Genomic DNA, 14,968 nt, shown 5'->3' on the forward strand with positions numbered 1-14,968 from the left:
GAGTCCATTCAGGCCATGATCACTGCAATCACTCACTCTACAGCATGCATTGCTTCCTCCACTGACCGATTTGAGGGTCAAACCCAGCAGATTATTGAAGTGAAACTACATATGCATTCTGACCTGACCATTACTCAAGCCCAGAGACAGAAGCAAGAAGTAGAGGTGCCTGGAGTCACATCCAAGACAGCATGGTGTAGTACCTGGAAAAGATTCAGGAAAAGCACACATTGGATCACATTTGGATAGTTGGCTTTCTTAATTTTGAAATTTGCACATGTAAATAACTTTTTGTGTACATAAATGCTTTTCCATATGTTACCTGGCTGTGTTTGTTCATTGTGTATGTGAATGTATAGCTAAGGATTGAAATGGTTTTCTTATGATTCTGTGGTTATGTGTGTCCTACTGACTTAGTGTTTGGAACTGGTGTTACATAGAAACATAGAAAATAGAAGCAGGATTAGGCTGCCTTCCAGCCTGCTGCACCATTCATTTTGATCATGGCTTATTATCAAATTCAATATCCTGATTTCACCCCCCCCCCACATATTCCTTGATCACTTTAGCCCCAAGATCTATATTTCATTTATTCTTGAAATCAGACAATATTTAACCTCAATTGAACTTAACACATTTAGAACATAAGAAATAGGAGCAGGTGTGGGCCATCTAGCCCTTCGAGCCTGCCCCGCCATTCAATAAGATCATGGCTGATCTCAAGTGGATCAGTTCCACTTTCCCGCTCTCTCCCCATAACCCTTAATTCCCTTGTCTATCAAAAAGCTATCTACCCGTGACTTAAATATATTTAGCAAGGTAGTCTCCACCACTTCAATGGGCAGAGAATTCCAGAGATTCACCACCCTTTGAGTGAAGAAGTTCCTCCTCAACTCTGATCTAAACTGCACCCCCCCCACCCCGCTTGAGGCTGTGCCCTCTAGTCCTGCTATCCTTTCTAAGCGGGAAAAATCTCTCTACCTCTATCCTATCCATCCCCTTCATTATCTTATACGTCTCTGTAAGATCCCCCCTCATCCTTCTAAACTCCGAGTACAGACCCAGTCTATTTAGTTTCTCTTCATAGTCCAACCCCCTCATCTCCGGTATCAGCCTCGTGTACCTCCTCTGCACTCCCTCCAAGGCCAAAATATCCTTCCGCAAGTGCAGTGACCAAAACTGCACACAGTATTCCAGCTGCGGCCTCACCAATACCCTGCACAGTTGCAGCAAGACCTCCCTGTCCCCCTTGCTATAAAGGCTAACATTCCATTAGCTTCCTTGATCACCTGCAGACTGGGTTTTTGTGACTTGTGCACAAGGACCCCCAGGTCCCTCTGCACCGTAGCATGCTGCAGCTTTTTGCCTTTTAAATAATAATCCCTCCTACTATTATTTCTGCCAAAATGGATAACCTCACACTTGCCAACATTATACTCCATCTGCCAGGTCCTCACCCACTCGCTTAGCCTATCCAGATCCCTCTGCAAACTTTCCACACCTCCACGCAATTTGCTTTTCCACTCATCTTCGTGTCATCAGCAAATTTCATCACCCTACACTCAGCCCCCTCCTCCAGATCGTCTATATAAATGGTAAATAGCTGAGGCCCCAGCACCGATCCCTGTGGCACTCCACTAGTCACCAACCGCCAATCAGAATAGCACCCAATGATACCAACTCCCTGCTTCCTATTAGACAGCCAATCCTCTATCCACACTAACACCTTACCCCCAACTCCGTGCACCCTAATCTTCTGTAGCAACCTTTTATGAGGCACCTTATCAAAGGCCTTTTGGATATCTAATAACACCACATCCACCGGTTCCCCTCTGTCTACCGCACTAGTCACATCCTTATAGTAATCCAATAAATTCGTCAAACACGACTTCCCCTTAACGAATCCATGCAGCATTTACCATCCTGTGGATGAAGAAATTTCTCCTCCTCAGTTCTATTCTAAAAGGTTTTTCTCTTATCCTCAAACTATGACCCCTAGTTCTGAATTCCCCCACCATTAGGAACATTCTTTCTGGATCTGCCCTGTCTAATCCTGTTACAATTTTATAAGTTTCTATGAGATGTCCCCTCATTTTTCTAAACTGCAGTGAATATAATACTAACCTACTTAGTCTTCCCTCATATGACAGACCTGCCATCCCAGGAATCAGTCTGGTGAACCTTCACTGTACTTCCTTTATTCTTCCTCACACAACAACACCAAAACTGCATGCAATACTCCAGGTGTGGCCTCACCGATGATCGCCCTGTACAATTGCAGCAAAACATCCCAATACTCAAATCATCTCGCTATATCAGAACTTCCCATGTCTCATGACATCAGGCTTGGAAATCTCCCTGCTGAGGCTTAGTCTTCTTTTCCTCCCACTCTCATCCGACAACCAGCCTGTTTCCCTTGGCTCCTCCTCTGACAGGGTTTCTGATCTGTGAATGGCCAGGACGTGGCACGTACAGAAAACTATTAGGTAGGCTACTTGACAAAACCAATGCTGACTATTACATGTTAGAGAGACGAACCTGATCTACTCAGACATAACCTCACCTGGAGTAGACTGATCAGTGATGGACCTGGTCGTGGCAAGGCTTTTAGAACAATAGAACCATAGAACATTACAGCACAGAAACAGGCCTTTTGGCCTTTCTTGGCTGTGCCGAATCATTTTTCTGCCTAGTCCCACTGACAGAAGTCAACTGATTCATCAGCCACTTCTTCTGGGGTAACCTTTGTCTCTGTACAGCCAGCCACCCAATATATCTGGCTTTGGAAATATCCCTGGGAGTATCCATGAATATGTAAGTCGTGCTGCTTCCTGAGTACCTTGGACAAATTTGCATGATTCTTTAATGTTGGTCTCATACAATCTGCACAGTTGTAGAATGGTATCCCTGGTTGATGAAAGCCCCAGGCTGTGCTTCTGGTGATTTTATTGTTACTTGGGTACAATTGTGCAGTTGGGAGCAAGGGTTACCTTTATTGTGTAGGGAGGGGCAGCTGGTGGGAGTTTCAGCTCTTGTGAATATCAGGCACTCTCTCGATGGTGTCCTACATTCTGTTGTTACAGCTTTGTTGGTTCTGTCAGGCTCCACCCCAGCAGACTGCTGGTGTAAACCACAACCCGTTTGCCCAATTTTCTTTTGTTATGGTGGCTCAAGATTTGGTCTGAAAACTCAGCTATACATCTGAAAAGATACACATGGGTGGGTTTTCAGTCAGAGTCTGACACTCTGACAAGAGAGTAGGGCTTGTTAAAGATCAACAAGGTCATCTATGTGTGGATCCACAAGAGATGGGTTAGACCCTAAATGAATATTTCTCATCAGTATTTACTGCTGAGAAAAGCATGAATGTTAGGGAACTTGGGGAAATACATAGTGATGTCTTGAGGAGTGCACATATTATAGAGAAGGCGGTGCTGGATGTCTTAAGTCGCATCAAGATAGATAAATCCCCAGGACCTGATTGAAGTGTATCCCAGGACATTGTAGGAGGCTAGGGAGGAAATTGCAGATCCCCTAGCCGAGATATTTGCATCATCGATAGTCACGGGCAAGATGCCTGAAGATTGGAGAGTGGCAAATGTTGTGCCTTTGTTCAAAAAGGGCTGCAGGAAAAAAACCTGGGAACTACAGGCCAGTGAGCCTCACATCTGTGGTGGGTAAATTGTTGGAAGGTATTTTGAGAGACAGGATCTATAGGCATTTAGAGATGCAAGGACTGTTTAGGGACAGTCAGCATGGCTTTGAGTGGAAAATCATGTCTCACAAATTTAACTGAGTTTTTTGAAGGGGTAACCAAGAAGGTAGATGAGGACAGTGCAGTTGATATTGTCCACATGGAATTTAGCAAGGCCTTTGACAAGGTACTGCATGACAGGTTGTTGCATAAAGTTAAACCTCAAGGCATCCAGGGTGAGGTATCTAAATGGATACAAAATTGGCTTTAGACGGTGGTTGTAGAGCATGTTTTTCAAGCTGGAGGCCTGTGACCAGTGGTGTGCCTCAGGGATCAGTGCTGGGCCCACTGTTATTTGTCATTTATATTAATGATTTGAATGAGAATATAGGAGGCATGGTTAGTAAATTTGCAGATGACACCAAGATTGTTGGCATAGTGGACAGTGAAGAAAGTTATCTCCAATTGCAATGGGATCTTGATCAATTGGGCCAGTGGGCTGATGAATGGCAGATGGAGTTTAGACAAATGCGAGATGATGCATTTGGTAGATTGAACCAGGGCAGGACTTATTCAGTTAATGGTAGGGCTTTGGGGAGAGTTACAGAACAAAGAGATCTAGGGGTACATGTTCCTAGCTCCTTAAAAGTGGAGTCACAGGTGGACAGAGTGGTGAAGAAGGCATTCAGCATGCTTGGTTTCATTGGTCAGAACATTCAATACAGGGGTTGGAACATCTTGTTGAAGGTGTACAAGACATTGGTGAGGCCACACTTGCAATACTGTGTGCAATTCTGGTCACCCTATTATAGTAAGGACATTATTAAACTAGAAAGAGTGCAGAAAAAAATTATTGGAATGCTACTGGGACTTGATGGATTGAGTTATAAAGAGAGCCTGAACAGACTGGGATGTTTTCTCTCTGGAGCATAGGAGGCTGAGGGGTGACCTTATAGAAGTCTATAAAATAATGAGGGGCATAGACAGGGTAGATAGTCAATACCTTTTCCCAAGGTAGGGGAGTCTAAAACTAGAGGGCACAGGTTTAATGTGAGAAGGGAGAGATACAAAAGTGTCCAGAGGGGCAATTTTTTCACACAGGATGGTGAGTGTCTGGAACAAGCTGTCAGAGGTAGTAGTAAAGGCGGGTACAATTTTATCTTTTAAAAAGCATTTAGGTAGTTACATGGATATGATGGGTATAGAGGGATATGGGCCAGATGTGGGCAATTAGGATTAGCTATATAAAAAAAAGTGGCATGGACATGTTCAGCCGAAGGGCCAACATTATTCGCTTGAAACAACATTTTGTAACTGAATTTCATTTACATTTATCTCACCTTGCGATAAGCCCTTTCATCTGATGATCAACCTCCTCTAACATCAACAAAGCTGTTCAAGATATTACCATGGCATGTTAGCTCTTAAACTTACCAGCGATGGAAGCTTCCATGCAACGATCTTGATTTCCTATACATTTGACTATGCTCAGATTGGTTAAATTGTCTTCAAAATGCTGACCAAAGCACTCCAAACCATTTGGAATATTATTTTCTGATGGAAGATGAGCAAAGAGCATTAAGAATTTAGAAATATTTAACTTGGCGATGATAAATTTCAAAATTCGAAAGACATTTCAAGAATAATGAATGAATAAAACAGCCAGCACAGGAACAGTCCGTTTGACCCTTTGTCCCTGTTGTGGAGATGCCGGTGTTGGACTAGGGTGGACTGGCAGGAACATCACCCAAACAGCAAAATTACCTGACCGCTCTCTTGCTGGGAAATGTGGGAGGGGAATAATGAAACCTGTATTTCCTGAACCCCATGCAGCATCTGGAACTGGTAACACCAGAACCCTCTGTACACCCAGTTCGCTTTCATCCGATAATCTGGCAAGATGTCAGGTCATTGAGTCATAAAGCCATAGAAGTTTACAGCATGGAAACAGGCACTCGGGCACAACTTGTCCATGCTGCCCTTTGTTTAAAACCCCTAAGCTAATCCCAATTGCCCACATTTGGCCCCTACCTTTGGGAAAATAAATTGACTATCTAGCTGATCTGTGCTCCTCATGATTTTAACGACCTCTGTAAGATCACCCTTCAGCCTCCTGCGCTCCAGAGGAAAAAGTCCCAGTCTATCCAGCCTCTCCTTATAACTCAATCCAAGTCCCGGTAACATCCTAGTAAATCTTTTCTGCACTCTTTCTAGTTTAATAATATCCTTTCTATTATAGGGTAACCAGAATTGCACCCAGTATTCCAAGTGTGCCCTTACCAATATCTTGTACAATTTCAACAAGACATTCCAGCTCCTGTATTCAATGTTCTTGTGTTTGGGTGATGTTCCTGCCATGGCTGCAAAGCTGTGAATATAGACCTCTGGTTCTGCCTCAAATCAACCTCACCCTTCTGATTTCTGCTCTTAAATGTCCAAGATCTGCTGCCTGTTCAGCAGCAGGAATTGCAGGATAAGCAGAAAGCAATCATGGCACTGACGGGGAAACGCTAATACTTCATCTATAACTTACACCACCTCTACTGTCACTGCATTTGCCTTAAGAGGTTGATCTAGAGTTTGAATCAGCATATGTGTATTTTTATTCAGTCATGGGATGTGGACTTGGTAGGCCAGCATTTATTGTCCTTCTCTGATTACCCTTGAGAAGGTGGTGGTGAGGCAAGGAGGCAAGTTACTCACTGCAGTATTCCTAGCCTCTGACCTAGTCTTGTAGCCATGGAATTTAAATGTCTAATCCAGTTCAGTTTCTGGTCAGTGATAACCCCCAGGCTGTTGATAGTGGGTGGTTCAGTGATAGTAATACCATTGAATGACAGTGGAAAATTGTTGGATCTATACGGAGGTATTGATCAGATTCACCCAAGTGTCCTAACTGGTTTGCTGCATAGAATCATAGAATGCTAAGAAGTCATTTAGCTCAAAATGCCTGTGCCAGCTGATTGTAAGTTATTCAATTATGCCCATTCCTGTGGTCTTTCCTCATAGACATGTATTGTTTTTTCCTAAAGTATTTATTCACTTCACCCTTTTTGAAATCTTCTTTTGAATTTGTTTCAAACGACTTTTCAGGCAGCAGATTCGATGTAGAACAATTTGCTGTGTAAACATATTTACTTAAATTGTCTCTGGCTCTTAAATCTGTGTCCTCTGGTTACCAGTCCTAATGCCAGAGGAACAGTTCCTCTTCATTTACATAAAAACCTGTTCAAGATTTTGAACATCTCCATCAAATCTCCTCTTAATATTCTGAAAGGGGAAGAACACAATTTCTCTAGACCCTACATAACTGAGGATCATTATCACTGTTATGAATCTGGAATCTTACCTATCCAAGGCAGACGATTACAAAAATCGCTACTGCAGCAACTCACGTTCACCTTGTGTGAACCGATGTTGAAGGAATAGGATTCAGTGCAAATTTCACAGCCTCTTGAACCGATCCTGAAAAGAGCAACATTTCATCTTCTAATATTCAAGGCTCGTTCTACACCTTGCACGTTGTGGCCAGTTTTTTTATTGCAACCGAGCTTCCATTTGTTGACAGCTATCTTTCAGTCTGTCTATCTTCCTTTATCCTATCTATCTAACCAACTATCTACATATCTTTGCCTAACCATGTATCTTCCTACATATGTTCTGTATATATATTTTATAAATCTCCTAATCTATTGATTTGCCTTTGATTCTATCTATCTCTTTCAATCTCCCTGTTCCTCTCTGTATTTATTGATCTATCTTTGTATTAATACATCAGCCATTTGATCACAATCTGTATTTTCCCTATCATACTACATTTCTGTATATTTTTCAGTAAGTTCTGCAAGGATTTAATGGTGACAATCCAGCACTTCCCTCCTGCCCAGTCCATGTACCATCTCCCAATCACACAATATAGATTTCATATTGATATTCCCCGCATAACTTGATCCTTGCTTCTCTTTGCTCTAATCCAGCCACACAGATTCACCATTCAAGTTCCAAACTGGGTAAATTTAGGCCATATCCTGATCTCCCACCTGATAATACCTTCTATTAACCTCAGTGAGTAGGATGTATCTGCTTGTATGTACAATTACCTGAAACAAACGTCTACCACTAGGTTTTTGAACATTAGCGCCAATTTATAATCTGACTAAAAATTACAATTATTTGGAGGCAAAGAAAAGCGAAAATTCACCATATAACTCAGTGGATGTGATTATTGTAGTACATCTCTGCACTGGCGTTGCAATACAATTTTCCATCGCTTCATTATTTGAACAAAGAACAAAGAACAAAAACAGCCCGGGAAACAGGCCCTTCGGCCCAACGAGCCCGCGCCGCCATTTTAACACTACCAGTCCCCCCCTCCACCCATGACCCTTATCTATTGTTTTATGGCCATCCACATTGAGGGAAACTAATTTAGGGACAATTTATTACTGCCAATCAGCCTAATAGCACATCTTTGGGGTGTGGGAGGAAACCGGAGCACCTGGAGAAAACCTACACAAGCATGGGGAGAATGCGCAAACTCCCACAGACACCGACCCAAATCCATGTGTCTGCACAGCAAACATTGATAGTCACTGAGCTGTTGTCTTGCCCAGCATCTGATCCAGTTTAAGCACACACTAACGACATGAAGCACTAGGCCAATCTCGAACATTCAAGAGCAGCCCAAGTACGACCCATCGCGTGTATGCCCCTCGTTGGACAACAAGGCGGACCGACTTAAAACCTGTGAATGAAAGGAGAAAAAAACATTATTATCATGCCATATCCATTTACCTTACCAGGGATGCCCCAATGCTAATGAACCTTATTTAAAACAATCTCCTAAATCCACCCATCTCCAACCCACTCATGTGCCTGTCTAAGTTACTCTTAAACAACTCTAGCATGCCTCCGCCACCTTAGTTAGCAGAGCATTCCATACCCCCACTACCCTCTGTGTGAAAAACCTCCAATATCTGTGTTGTACCTCTCCCCCCTCACCTTAAGCCCATGGCCCCTCGTACTGTGTGTCCCTAACATAGGAAATAGCTTACCTCTGTTTACTCTATCTATACCCTTCATAATCTTATATACCTCTATTAGATCCCCCCTCAGTCGCCGTCTTTCAAGAGAAAACAGCCCCAATTTATTCAATCTTTCCTCATAACCCAGTCCCTTCCATACCAGGCAACATCCTGGTAAACCTCCTCTGCACTTTCTCCAGAGTCTCCACATCCTGCCAGTAGTAAGGCGACCAGAACTGGACGCAGTACTCTAAATGGGGATCTATCCAAATGTTTCTGACATATTAGAGTCAAGGCTGGAAAAATAAACAAGAAAATCAATTAGTCACCTCTTCCAATCACATTGAGGAAACTATTTAACATTTGCACAATATTGTAAGAATGCCCAAAACAGAAACTGAGGTAGTTAGTCAAATTGATCCCTACTAGCGTTTATGCTCATGCCCATATTTCAAAAGGTTTATAGAAGGGCTGGTATATAGCTATTAGAAATAACTAAACAAGCTGTGCCTCTTTAGAAAATAATAAATGCACTAGTGGTAATTTACCAAAATTTGCTGGACTCTGGGGTGGTTCCTGCAGATTGGAAAACAGCAAATATGACACCACTGTTTAAAAGAGGTAGACAAAAGGTGGGTAACTATAAGCCAGTTAGCTTAACTTCTGTAGCAGGGAAAATGCTTGAATCCGTCATCGAGGAAGAAATAGCGAAACATCTGAATATAAATTGTCCCATCGGTAAGATGCAGCATGGGTTCATGAACGGCAGGTCATGTTTGACTAATTTGGTGGAATTAATTGAGAATATTACATGTGCAAAGGACAATGGGGAACCTGTGGATGTGGTGTATCTGGATTTCCAGAAGGCATTTGACAAGGTGCCACACCAAAGACTGCTACATAAGATAAAGGTGCATGGTGATATGGGTAATCTATCAGCATAGATAGAGGATTGGTTAACTAACAGAAAGCAAAGAGTGGGATAAATGGGTGTTTTTTGGTTGGTGATCAGTGACTAGTGGTGTGCCTCAGGGATCAGTGTTGGGACCGCAGTTGTTTATGATTTTACAAAAATAGTTTGAAGTTGGGGACCAAGTGTAGTGTGTCAAAATTCGCAGGTGACATTAAGATGAGTGGCAGAGCAAAGTTTGCAAAGGACACTGATAGTCTGCAAAGGGATATGGATAATCTAAGTGAATGGGCAAGGTCTGGCAGATGGAATACAAGGTTGATAAATGTGAGGCCATCCATTCTAGTTGGAGTAACAGCAAAATAGACTATTATTTAATGGTAAAAAATTGCAGCATGCTGCTGTGCAGAGGGACCTGGGTGTCCGAGTGCAGGAATCTCAAGGAATTGGTTTGCAGGGTCAGCGGGTAATTAAGAAGGTAAATGGAATTTTGTCCTTAATTGCTAGAGGAATGAAGTTTAAAAACAGTGAGGTTATGCTGCAGCTGTATAGGGTGCTGCTGAGGACACAGCTGGAGTACTGTGTACAGTTTTGGTCTCCTTACTTGAGAAAGGATATACTGGCACTGGAGGTGGTGCAGAGGAGATCACTAAATTGATTTTGGAGTTGAGACAATTGGCTTATGAGGACAGACTGAGTAGACTGGGGCTATATTCTTTGGAGTTCTGAAGAATGAGGGGAGATCTTATAGGAACATGAGATTATGAAGGGAACAGATAAGATAGGAGCAGGGAAGTTGTTTCCACTGGCAGGTGAAACTAGAACTAGGGACATGGCCTCAAAATAAGGGGAAGCAGATTTAGGAGCGAGTTGAGGAGGAACTTCTTCACACAAAGGGTTGTGAATCTGTGGAATTCCTTGCCCAGTGAAGCAGTTGAGGTTACCTCATTGAATGTTTTTAAGGCAAGGATAGATAAATTTTTGAACAGTAAAGGAATTAAGGGTTATGGTGAGCGGGCAGGTAAGTAGAGCTGAGTCCACAAAAAGATCAGCCATGATCTTAGTGAATGGCAGAGCAGGCTGGAGGGACCAAATGGCCTACTCCTGCTCCTAGTTCTTATATTCTTATTTAAAATATGAAATGCACCTTCTTTAAAAGGCTGACAAAGTGATCTGATGGAAATTTTTAAAATTACAGATGTGTTCAGTATGCTAAACATAGTTTGTAGGGAAATCCAAAACAAAATGCCATTAATATATGATAATCACTAATAAATTCAACAGTGAATCCAAATAAACACCTTTCAGCAGAGAATGATCTTTTGGAACTCGTTTCTACAGGGATTGATTGAAGTGAATAGTATATATATTTGAAGGAACTCCACTAAAACCCTCTCCATTTTAGCCTATCACCATATCCTTCTAATCCTTTCTCCCGCATCTGTCTATTCGGCTTTAACCACTCTGTGTCTAAAGAAAAGAGCTACAGCTTGTTTAGTTATTTCCAATAGTTATATACCAGTCCCTCTATAAATCTTTTGAAATATGGGCATTGGAACTCTGCACAATGTTCCAAGTGTGGTTCAACAGTGGTACAGGTATATGGAGACCAGCGCTATATACAATGCTCTAATTGTGGTCTAACCAGATATATATGAATATCAGAATGGTGCACAGTGCCCTAACTTGGTTTAACCAAGAGGTTCTCGGCCTTTTGGCTAAGATCAAGTGTAGTGTCTACATGCTGCACTTGGTTGAAGTCATTGGGTTACATTTCAGCTTCATTTGAAGCTATTTTTTAAAGTGGCATCTGGGCCTTTTGGCTAAGATGCAAATGAGATCAAGCCTTGGAGGAGAAGCTACACCTACTCTAATCAGCTTGGATCATGTAGATCAAGCCCAAGACAGGAGGTGAGAGCCCTGTCTTGTCAGCTTGGATCGGGAATGTCCCAACTTGCTGGGACTCTGAATTGGCTTTAATTTGACTTGATTGGATTGGAATAAAGTAAACAAAAAAAACTTGGTTTAATCAAGAAGTATATGGAGACTGGAACAGCGCACAGTGCTTCAACTGTGGTCTAACCAAAATATCTAGAGACCAGAATGGTGCACAGTGCTCCAATCGTGGTCGAAACAAAATATGTACTAAATAGTCTCACAACATCAGGTTAAAATCCAACAGGTTTATTTGGTAGCATGAGCTTTCAGAGCACTGCTCCTTCATCAGGTGAATGCCAATATATATGGGGACTGAGACAGCATGCAGTGCTCCATTCGTGGTCTAACAAATCTACATGGAGTCTAGGACTCTGTACAGTGCTCTAGATATTGTTTAAGTAAGGTGAATAGAGACCAGAACTGTGCTGTGCTCCAACTGTGATCTAACCATAGTACATGGAGACCGAACCTGTACACAGTACTCCAAGTATGATTCTACCAAGGTATATAGGAACCACAACTGGACAAAGTGCTCTAAATGTGGTCTAACCAAGATATATAGAGACCAGAATTATACACGCACTTCTCTAATTGTGATCTAACCAAGTGAATAAAAACCTAACCTCTCCAACCTTTCCTCATAAGACAACCCACCCATTCCTGATATTAGTCCAGTAAATCATCCCTGAACTAATTGTAACCCATTCACATCTGACCTTAAATAAGGAAACCATTACTGTACACTGCATTCCAGATGTGGTCTCACCAATGCTCTGTTTAATTAATTCCTAGCATAATGAACTAAAATATTCTATTACCTTCTCCAATTAATTCCTGTATCTATGATTCATGCACTAGAACACTCAGATCCCACTGCACCTCAGAGCCCTGCAATCTCTTACTATTTAGACAATAAGCTTATTTATTATTCCTGCCAAATTGGACAATTTCCATTTCGCCAGAATTTTGCCCACTTAACTATCAATGCCCCTTTGTAGCCTCCTTATGTCTTCTTCACAATTTACTTTCCTAACTATCTTTGTTCTGTTAGGAAATGATACCTTCAGTCCCTTTATCCAAGTCATTTATTGAAACTGTTAGAAGTTGAGGCCTCAGCACTGATCCCTATGACACACCACTCATCACATCCGGCCAACCAGAAAAAGGCCCATTTATGCCAACTCTCTTTTTCCTGTTAGCCAAACTGTCTTCAGTCCATGCCAATGTATTACCCTCTGCACCATAAGCTATTACTTTCTGCAAATAACCTTTGATGTTTCACAGCACATGTGAATCCTTCAAACAACTCCAATAAAGTGCTTAAACATGATTTTTCTTTCACAAAATCACTTTGACTCTGTCTGATTGCCTTGAAGTTTTCCAAGTGCTCTGCTGCAACATCTTTAATAATGGCTTCTAACATTGTCCCTCTGGCAGACATTAGACTAAATGGCCTATTGTTTCCTGCTTTTTGTGTCGCTTCCTTTTTGAATAAAGGAGTTACATTTGCTATCTTCCGATCTAAAGGAACCTTCCCCAAATCTAGGGAATTTTGGACAATTAAAGTTTATTTATTAGTCACAGGTAGGCTTACATTAACATTGCAATGAAGTTGCTGTGAAATTCCCCTTGTCGTCACACTCCCGCACCTGTTCAGGTACACCGAGCGAGAACTTAGCATGGCCAAAGCACCTAAGCGGCACATCTTTCAGACTGTGGAAGGAAATTGGAGCACCAGGAGGAAACCCATACAGATACAGGGAGAACATGCAAACTCCACACAGACAGTGACCCAAACCGGGAATTGAACCTGGGTCTCTGGCACTGTGAGGCAGCAGTGCAAACTACTGCGCCACTGTGCTGCCCAGATTTTGATCGTTGCTACCCAGGGGTGCCTTCACTATGAGGTTATATTTTAATTCTATCTTACTTTACACAGGTCTAGTACAGCCTGCTCTCTGGTGGTCTTCAGAATGTGCTGTTCTAAGAAACTATCCCAAAATCATTATTTGAACCCCTCATCTACGCTATCTTTGCCCATCTGATTTTTCCAATCTATATGTACATTACAATTTCCCATAATTATTGCGGTACCTCTCTGACAAGCTCCCATTATCTATTCTTTTATACTCTGTCTAATCATGTAGTTACAATTGGGGGTCTTTTACACCACTCCCACAAGTGACTTCTTGCCTTTATAACTCCTTATCTTAATCCAAACCGCCTCCAAATCCTGGTTTCCTGAACCTAGGCAATCCCTCTTGTGTTGTTCTTCAAGAGACAGTCATTGACCCTTCAGGGGCAACACAGCAGAGTAAGTGTCAAGTGGCGTGTGTTGCCCTTGAAAGAATTACCATCGGTGGTATTTTATGGCCTCACTCAAGCAAGATTGTTAAATCTTACCCAAGGCCAACAGAGATTTCTGTTCTGGGAACCTCGTCCACCCTGATTCTAGGGCGGGCGAGGAGGTACAGTTTCAGCCCATGCCTCTCAAATGTGTTAATACCATCATTAATTAACAGAGGCAAGTATGGGGTGTCAGGAAGGGGTAGTACCTTTGGTGGGGGAACATGCCGCATCCTTTCAGGGCGATTTGTCCATCTTTTGTCCCCCCCCCGGCACTCAGCTCTCACCTGTGGCTCCCTGTAGTGTTTGCATGCGACAGCAGCCACACCCTGGGCAATGGCCTCGACAAGCCAGCTAAACCAGGTGAGGGTAGCCAATAGATCTCAACCCTTGGTGAGATAGGGAGATGTCTATCCCAGCATGTGAAGACAGAGTCTGGCGGATTGAGCAGACGAGACCAATGGAAGATCCAACAGTTAAGAAGGTGGTGTCTGCAAGCGTCGTGGAACGCGAAGCGCAGGATAAGACCCAGAAGACATCCTGGTCATCCACTGCACCTAGTCCCACCTCCAGCCATCTTGACTCTTGTCTTGCCACTGGATCTTGATGGGAATTAGGAAGAGAGAGTGAGGCTGACGCTGCGCAACTCTCCCTCGCTTTAATCCAAATCAAGTGCTAGTTTCGACACCATCATCATCAGTGTCCTGTTCAATCCTTGAAGTCTTGTGGCGATGGGTGTGCGATGAAGCGGCAGGTGCAGATACACTGGGAGCTGTAGTCTCGGACCTGCACGCAGGCGGCTCAGGTCTAATGGTCGTTTTTCGCTGACTGAAGCAGCAGTGAAACTCAGCATCTACCTGGGCGACTGAGCAGTCCTCTTCAGGAACGCACTGCTCACCTCCGTAGAATGAGGAAGGGGCTAGAAAAGGTGCCCTAAACATTGCCTGCTTCACTACACCCTGGCCAGTTTACCGCGGCTGGCAGGGATCCCATCTTGCGGTCAAACAAACAAAATAAAACACAAGGTGACATCGCTCACTATTGGCACTTGGAACT

At 42.8% G+C, this 14,968-nt stretch overlaps 1 non-coding gene across 1 annotated transcript; it reads left to right on the forward strand.

Moving 5' to 3' along the window:
• Window positions 1-11,326: 11,326 nt before the first annotated feature.
• On the forward strand, window positions 11,327-11,525 carry LOC145354129 (U2 spliceosomal RNA). The gene has a single exon (XR_013888808.1). It is a non-coding gene; the product is annotated as a U2 spliceosomal RNA (small nuclear RNA).
• The last annotated feature ends 3,443 nt before the right edge of the window (window positions 11,526-14,968 follow it).

This window comes from Carcharhinus amblyrhynchos, chromosome 16 (assembly GCF_965287045.1).
Source record: "Carcharhinus amblyrhynchos chromosome 16, sCarAmb.v2.hapA, whole genome shotgun sequence".
Lineage (NCBI taxonomy): Eukaryota > Metazoa > Chordata > Chondrichthyes > Carcharhiniformes > Carcharhinidae > Carcharhinus > Carcharhinus amblyrhynchos.